This window comes from Lissotriton vulgaris, chromosome 3_1 (genome assembly GCF_964263255.1).
Source record: "Lissotriton vulgaris chromosome 3_1, aLisVul1.2, whole genome shotgun sequence".
NCBI classification, from domain to species: Eukaryota; Metazoa; Chordata; class Amphibia; order Caudata; family Salamandridae; genus Lissotriton; species Lissotriton vulgaris.
Window position 1 is genome coordinate 1742635952 of NC_141689.1, and position 9319 is coordinate 1742645270.

Consider the following 9319-nt stretch of genomic DNA (forward strand, 5'->3'; position numbering starts at 1 on the left):
AGTCAAAGTATAAAAATATGGCATCAGTACAACAGTTAACTTTGACGCTTCCGCAACTATTTTTAGGTTTCACGCTGTGCTTGTGAAATCTATTGATTTTAATATATCTTGGAAAGGACGTACATCCCGCCACCATTTTAATATTGGTCGGTATGCTTGCCAGTTTATTTTCCTCTGTTTCTATTGGTTGTAGCCTGTTCTCCCTTCTATGTCTCTCTTATCAGTTTCCTGTTGCCTAACTACTCATTCCCATCCGCGTTGGTGGTTCGAACAATTTTACTTTTGGTTAATGCTACACACTGTTTACTGTTTACATTTTGTTATCTTTCCCTCTAAACACTTAATATTGCTATATTTTACTACTAAACAGACAGTCACAATTCCAGTTACCTTGCAATAAAAATGGGCTTGATTTAAATAGTGCAGCAGGTGCAGGGGCACTGAAGACAAAAGCTCTAGGGACCCCACTAAACACATAGTATTGCAGAATTGTACTACTAAATATACAGTCACAGGCTCAGTTATCTAGCAGGCAATAGGGTCATGATTGAAATGGTGCAGCAGGTGCAATGGCACCGGTGCCAAAAGTTGTCATGACTCCTCTAAACACGAATTATTGCTATATTTTACTACTAAAGAGGCAGTCACAAGTGCGGTTACCTTGCAGGCACAAGGGTCATGATTTCAATGGTACAGTAGGTGCAGTTACACTGGGGCCCAAAGCTCTAGGAACCCCTCTAAACACCAATATTGCTATAGTTTACTACTAAACAGGGATTCACAAGGGCACATATCTTGCAGGCAATAGGCACTAGCGTAACAAAACTTGAGGGCTCCCCCTGCAAACTACATGGAGGGCCCCCCTCCGGACTCAGCAGGAGCAGTCACACCAGGGTAGTATGCTGAGGGTGCCCACTGGACCTCGGACCCCGAGCACCGTGGGGGCTGTGGGGCCTTTGTTACACCACTAGCAATAGGGTCATGTTTTGAATGGTGCAGCGGCACCAGACCCTAAAGTTGTCAGAATGCCTCTAAACACATAATATTGCTATATTTTACTACTAAACAGTGTATTTATTTTAACACATCCAAATAACAAAATAAAGAACTCAAAATATGGATGCAGATGGTCCAGCTGCACCGCGACGACAGCGAACATGGGACAAATGTAAAGAGTTAGGGGAGAACGTCTCTCAATCAATATTGAAGTAAAGCAACTCATTGCTAAGGATGACTTTGTGTTCGACTCCCGCTTCTGTAATCGCAGCCAACAAATCACACCACCACTGGAGCCATCTCGTTCCTTTGCCAAAGCAACAGTATTGGCAGTAAAAGTCAAGCACTCTTCTTTTATCATTCCTGGCTTGTAAGAGGAGTCCACGAAACTATAGATGTAGGAACTGCCGGAGCCACCAATGGAAAAGGGTTTGACGCACCATAATTCCACCCATGGGAACACTATAAACCTGGCCTTCTTTCCTGGAGTCCCATACAGCGACAAGAATTCCTGCCATGAGATCCTCCCGACACCTGTAGCACATCTCTTTGAAGAGGTTGGCAGCGGTGTGAATCAGAGGGGGCTCGCCGAGCTCAATGCTGTGGAATCCAAGCTGGTTGGTGACCACATCAGCAATGGCTTGAGTATTTGCAACAGCAGAAGATGAGATCCTGATTCAGAGTCAGTTTGTCTGTCACTCTGTTTGCAATTTAAGCCCCAGTGGTGGTTCGACAGTACGCTGTAATGACAACTCCCATAAACTCCACAGCCATAATTGTGGTCTCAGTACTGACTTCCCGCCACATCCAGTTTGGGCAGAGGTCGGTCCGGCTCCCAGGGGAGGCTGCACTTGATCCCACTGCTGCTGCTTCGTTACCGCCGCATCTTGTGCTGAGTCACAATTGCAATTACCTCTCAGTTAAAAGCTCTAGGCACACCAATGAACACGAATATTGGTATGTTTTACTATTTAACGGGCAGTCATATGTGCAGATTCCTCGCAGGCAATAGGGTCATGATTGAAATGGTGCAGCAGGTGCAGTGGCACCGGGGCCAAAAGTTGTCAGAACTTCTCTAAACACCTTATTAAGCTATATTTTACTTCAAAACAGGCAGTCACAGTTGCAGTTACCTTGCAGTTAAAAGGGGCATGGTTTCAATGGTGCAGCAGGTTCAGTGGCACCGTCATCAAAAGCTCTAGGGACCTCACTAAACACAGATTATTGCTAAATGTTACTACTAAACAGCCAGAAACAAATGCAGTTATGTTGCAGGCAGTAGGGTCATGATTTCAATGGTGCAGTGGCACCGGGCCCAAAAGTTATCAGAACTCCTCGAAACAGCTAATATTGCTATATTTTACTACTAAAGAGGCAGTCACAATTGCAGTTACCTTGAGGTTAAAAGGGACATGATTTGAATGGTGCAGCAGGTGCAGTGGCACTGTGGTCAAAGCTTTAGATACCCCACTAAATACAGATTATTGTTAAATTTTAGAACTAAACAGGAAGTCGTCATAAGTGCAGTTATCTAGCAGGCACTCGGGTCATGATTTCAGTGGTGCAGCAAGTGCAGTGGCACCGGAGCAAAAGCTCTAGGCACCCCAGTAAAGACTGATTATTGCTGATTTACTAAGCGGTAACTGCTACTTATCAAGCTAACCAAGTTATACCATTTCAAAGAGTTGCACTAAGGTCTAATAGGATATAGGGACATACGATTAACACAGGTAGTAGATGAAACGAGTTGGCTGTTTTTATGCTACTTCTTGTGAGAAATAAAGAACATATGATATACTGTATGGACATGGTGGACTAAGTTACTGTGGAAACTGGTGTAGGTGGTGCACTCCACATTTGTGGAAGGATTTGCCTTGGTCTTTGGATTGCTCTCTGGAAACAGCGGGAGCAAGTGCATGCCACGTGGCTTAAAACTATTGACCTTTGGACTCTATTAGGGTTATTACGTGGGAGGTGCGGCTGATTTATAGGCTCGCTGTTTCATTGTGATTTGTACTGATTATTGCTATATTTTACAAATAAACAGGCAGTCACAAGCGCAGGTATCGTGCAGGCTCTAGTGACACTGGGGACAAAAGTTGTCAGAACTCCTGTAAACACCAAACAGTGACCAGTGCAGTTACCTTGCAGGCACTAGGCGTCCAATAGGTGAAATCGAACCCCCTGAGAGACCATGTAGTGCTATTAAGCACAATACAAAGTAAATATCGAGAGACTTATTTTATCTATGTATTTTATCTATGTATTTGTTATATGTTTTACGTGTCTATCGTTTCGGTCACATTAAGTCCTGTCTTGTTTTTTATGTGTGAATTCACAATCACTCAGCACAGTTAAACGTCCAACACTTGGCATGGCAGCCTGCACGCACCAATATGGTGAAATCACCCACCATAGCACCGGATGTGTGCGGCATGAAGGCATACTATGTGACCCTTCCCACCGGGAGGGGATGAATGCTACTAATGATGTGCTTTCTCTTTACAGCATCTGAAATCAGTACAAACGTGTGTATTTCTAATACGAACGCATGCCTTTGTTATTAAGTGTATTTTCTTAATCTATCACTCCCTAATTAGGGATATAGGAGTGGCAAATGCAGGGCTGGTCCCGGCATGGTCCTGAAGAAATGCTAGGGGTAGCATGAAACATGTTGACCTTTCTGTTTCACTGAACCAATCCTCATTATAGGTTGGTTTACAGTGATATTCACCTCACTTTTAACATACCTGCCTAGGAGCATAATAAATCTGTTGAGGCCCACTAAGCACGGTATTTTTACCTCACTTACACCCACTCCACCACTTGCTTGCACCACACATAGTCTTTCACTTCTAGTAGCCAGCAATTGATCCATGTTCCAAGAATCAGGAAGGCTAGGCAAGGAGGCCGAGCTCTTTCCTATAAAGGCCCTATCCTATGGAACTCACTTCCCCTCACTTTAAAACAAACTAAAAATTTCTTGCTGTTTAGGAAGAAGTTAAAAACACACCTATTCCCAAGCACGGAGATACCCCTACAGGGGTTGAATCCTGCGCTATATAAGAATATAAATAAAATAAATAAATAAAGTGCTCTTGCGTAGTTCGTGAGTCGTAGCACACCCCTTTTCGTAGAGAACTGGGATGGCCCCAATGATGAAGCATGTCACCGTGGGGCAACCCCGGTGAGTGAGGGGACACTAGAAAGAAATCTTTCTTTCTTGTAAGGTTACACTGACCAATTAGTTCAGTTTCCTAAACTTGAGCTAGGTCTCGGGACCCAGTAATTTGTACTCCAACTAATGCATTAAGACTTTGGAGGGCAACCTAGTCTCTCATTCCTCCTTCTCCCTCTGTCATATATCTATATTTTACTACTAAACAGGCAGTCACAAGTGCAATTTACTTTGCAGGCAATAGGGCATGATTGAAATGGTGCAGCAGGTGCAGTGTCACTGGGGCCAAAAGTTGTCATAACTCCTCAAAAACACCAGATATTGCTGTATTTTACTACTTAACACCCAGTCACCAATGTAGTTATCTTACAGGTACTAAGGTCATGATTAGAATGGAGCAGCAGCTGCAGTGGCACCAGGCCCAAAAGTTGCCCGAACTGCTCTGAACAGCTAATATTGCTCTATTTTACTATTAAACAAGCAGTCACAATTGCAGTTACCTTGCAGTTAAATGAGGCATGATATGAATAGTGCAGCAGGTTAGTGGTACAGTGGTCAAAAGCTCTAAGGACCCCATTAAATACAGATTATTGCTAACTTTTACTACTAAACAGGCAGTCATAAGTGCAGTTATCTAGCACGTACTATTGCAATGGTGCAGCAGGTGCAGTGGCACTAGGACCAAAAGCTCTAGGCCCCCCACTAAACACCGATTATTGCTATATTTTACAACTAAACAGGCATTCACAAGTGTAGGTATCTTGCGGGCTTCCGGGCCATGACTTGAATGGTGCAGTAGATGTAGTGGCACTGGGCCAAAAGTTGTCAGAACTCCTCTAAACACCAAATATTGTATATTTTACTACTAAACAGGCAGTCACAAGTGCAGTTACCTTGCAAGCAATAGGGTCATGATTGAAATGGTGCAGTGGCACAGTGGTCAAAAGCTCTAGGGACCCAGCTAAATCCAGATTATTGCTAACTTTGACTACTAAACATACAGTCACAAGTGCAGTTATCTAGCAGGCACTAGAGTCGTGATTTCAATGGTGCAGCAGGTGCAGTGACAGTGGGCCCAAAGCTATAGGAACTCCTCTAAACACCAAATATTGTATATTTTACTACTAAACAGGCAGTCACAAGTGCAGTTACCTTGCAAGCAATAGGGTCATGATTGAAATGGTGCAGTGGCACAGTGGTCAAAAGCTCTAGGGACCCAGCTAAATCCAGATTATTGCTAACTTTGACTACTAAACATACAGTCACAAGTGCAGTTATCTAGCAGGCACTAGAGTCGTGATTACAATGGTGCAGCAGGTGCAGTGGCACCTAATCAAAAAGTTGTCATACTTTTTCCAAACACCAAATATTGCTATAATTTACTATTAAACAGGCATTCACAAATGCAGTTATCTTGGAGGAACTAGGGTCATGATTTGAATGGTCCAGCAGGTGCAGTTAAAACGGGGCCCACTGCTCTAGGAACCCCTCTAAACACCAAATATTGTTATAATTTAACACTAAACAGGCAGTCACAAGTGCAGTTACCTTGCAGGCAATAGGGTCATGTTTTGAATGGTGCAGTAGGCCCAGTGGCACCGGGCCCTAAAGTTGGCAGAACTCCTCTAAACACCTAATATTTCTATATTTTACTACTAAATAGGCAGTCACAATTGCAATTAAAAGTGGCTTGATTTAAATGGTGCAGCAGGTGCAGTGGCACCGGGACCAAAAACCTCTAGGGTCCCCACTAAACACAGATTATTACTAAATGTTATTACTAAACAGGCAGTCATATGTGCAGGTATCTTGCAGACACTAGGGTCATGATTTGAATGGTGCAGTAGGTGTAGTAGTACCGGGCCCACGAGTCCTTGCGTTAAGGCTGCACAGCGGTTACTGTTTACCCATACTTATCTTCCCTTGGTTTCACACATTTAGAGGGTGGAACTTTTAACTAATTTTCACATTCCTTAGGATATTTTTCTGCTAAAAAAATAGAATTTTTTCTGTGTCATGTGTTTGTCGCTAACACAATTGTTTTTCTACTGTCATGTGTTTGTAGTTTGCGCATAATGTAGCGTAAACCAGAACAAAGTTATTCCAGTGCTTTACATGGACCCGCTCCATGGTGCTATGAAGGGATATTTTAACTTCCTTTATCCTTTGGAACAGTTTCTGTGTAACATTACAGCGCCAGACAACTGCTGCAGAGTCTTGGACTGTAAAAACGGTCATGTGCCTGTTCTAAAAGTATTCCTCAAATTTTGTGTTTGGAACCTGTTCCTTCTACTGGCTGGGAAGGGAGGCTGTATAGTTTCAAGAGCAGTTAATTCGAAAATTCCAGCTTCTGGGCTTTGTTGTCGCATTGTGTCTAAGCTTGTCTTTGTGAGCAAGCGTGTTAGGTGAATGTATGGGATTTTTTGCTGCTGTTCTTTTTTCCGGAAGGTATCTTCTTTGCATAGATATGAGTAAACACAATAATTCTTTAACTCCCCCCAATCTCTCAACCCTGGATCCACAGTGCTAAGTGATGATATATATAATAACTCTCTAACTCCCCCCCACTCCCTCAACCCTGGATCCACAGTGCTAAGTGATGATATATATAATAAGGCATGGTATGTCAGGACGCATCCATCTAAGGAATGCTCTCATGTTGGGGATCAGTATCAGTGTTCATCAAGCGAAGAAGGCGGAAATATTTGGGACAGGGTAATTCATGGAATTCCTTGGATAGTAAAGCGATGCTCATTATTGTTTCGGAGTTTATGTTCATGTTTAAGTTTAGGTTTGTTTCTCAATAATAAAAACAAATGTGGGTGCAAAATTTTTAAAAACTTCGTAAGAGAAATCTGTAATAAATAAAAAATCTTGCCCACCTCAATAAAACAATAATCTCACTTTCAGTGTGTTTCTTTGACTTATATTGTACAACTGCTCAAACAATGGACAATAACCAAACAACACCTTTTCATCTAGTTTTCGGTCTCTTTCTTTTTTGGATTTGCAAAAACAGCCCTTACACTGTACTTGCATGGTTTTTCATCCACCCTTATTTATTCTCTGTATAGTTGCATCACTTTCAAGCCTACTTATTAGGTATATGTTTTGTTATCTTTGTCCTTCAGCATTTACATAATCTCCCCACTTTATAATACCACTAGTAAAGGCACATTATATTGCCTTTTTCTGCATAAATAAGTCATAACACTTTACCAGACTTTCTGTAACTTATATTGTACAACTACTTAGCAAGCTACAACTTACAACAAGAAAAGCCTATTATTAGTCACATAGATGAAACTAATGCATTTACTAACGCTTGTTATAAATTCCTAGGGTTCCTGTTATGGGTTGACAACAATTGGAAAAGTACTTTTTGAATTATGTTTCAATAATTTAGCATGACCCCTGATCCTTACTCCAGCAAGGAAACATAAAACATTATCACATTCATTGGGTCCTGAGGGATTGTGCTTATATAAACAGATGGGGAAATATTGGGAGCTCTTGAAAGTGATTAAATGATCTTTCTGACTTGAATGCACATTTCGAACCATCAATTTGTGCCTATACAAATATACGTTTTTTCATTGCAACGAGGAACTCAATGAGACTAGTGATGCCTATATAAGGCTTAGTTAAAAGAAATCTCGCTATAAGTTGCAATTTAGGCACTCGTCATGATGAATATGTCGGTGATTAGATTTTTATGCATACTAATAATCACGCTATACAGGATACATTATGGCTACATGTTAAAGAACCTCTGAAAAATGTTACTGCACTAGTTAAGAAGGATGCATAATCAGGCAGATGTGCAAAAGCAGATGTCCAGGTGAAAGTAAACATGAAGCAGAGGGCTTTTTCGGGATTACAAGGGGGAAAATACAAAAATAGGAACAGCAATTGGAAATAAATTGTACGTAAATGTGATAAAAGAACACCATGATGCAGATGTCAAAATCACAATCTCACATCTCAATCAAAAAAAGCCAGCAAAACACTAAACATTTATACTGTAGTGTAGTTGGGCATTTTGCTAGGGTGTTAGAAAAAGAAGAACACTTTTAAAGTAGGTAGAGTGACCAACATAGCTGATATGACAAATACTTCACGTGATGTGATATAGAATGATAAAGGTAGTCAAATGTGCAAAAGTCAGCCAGTATATTACTTGATTATAGCTAGGGTGTGCCTGCAAATAATTGCATAGTCTGGGTCACCTACTCTTTCATTACTACTTTTTAGGTCTCGCCTTTTCCATTGGGAAATGGCGAGAATTCAAGTGCTCAAAATACTCGTGAAACCACGGGTTAGGTCTCGCCTTTTCCATTGGGAAATGGCGAGAATTCAAGTGCTCAAAATACTCGTGAAACCACGGGTTTTTCCATGCGGTTTTCTTCGGGTTCACGTGGCCACAGGCACGCGCTTTTGAGCCATAAACTTTCACGGCCATCTGTTCCCCAGCTCCAGCACCTCCCCTCTCTCTCCTCGCGCACAGCCTTACTTGCATTTCTCCTCCCCCTCCCCTGCCAGCTTCCCCCAGGCCGTGTTCCCTCCCCTGCTACCCCATCCTCACTCATCCCTCGCACCCCCTCCTCCTTCAGGCCCCCACCATTAGCTCAGGACATTGTTTTCCTTCCTGCCGCTATAACCAGTCATGCTTCGCATCATTTTTCGCACTTCCGCATACTCGTCCATTTTTCGTGTTTTTCATCTTGCCTTTTTTTCTTTTTTCAATAATTCTTTTCTCTTTGATTCCCTTCTTAATGGTTGTCTTTTCTCGCATTTATTTTCACTTTCATTGACTTCTATCTCCTATCCAGGTTCCACGTGCCTTGTCTTTTCAGCCCATTCTTGTCCATTTACCTCCAGTGTGTTCTTTTTTACTTTAGGCATTTATCTTTTCATCATCAGTTAGTTCCTTTCTTTATTTGAGTATGTGCCAGACCCTGTTCTTCGCTGTCTCACCTGGGCGTGTTCCCGCGCCTCCACTTCGGCTTCCAGATCTATCTGCCCGACATCGCCCGTGAGATCCCCCGGCCATCTGCAGGGCTGCGCCGCTCAGATAAAGGCACAGCATGCAGAGTCACAGCAGCCAGTCAGCCTGTCTGAGACCCGGGGCCCTCCGTCTCCCTG

At 42.4% G+C, this 9319-nt stretch overlaps 1 pseudogene; it reads right to left on the minus strand.

Annotated features, from left to right (window-relative positions):
* Nucleotides 1-1193: 1193 nt before the first annotated feature.
* Nucleotides 1194-2914, minus strand: LOC147728389 (proteasome subunit beta type-6 pseudogene; annotated as a pseudogene).
* Between the last annotated feature and the right edge of the window lie 6405 nt (nucleotides 2915-9319).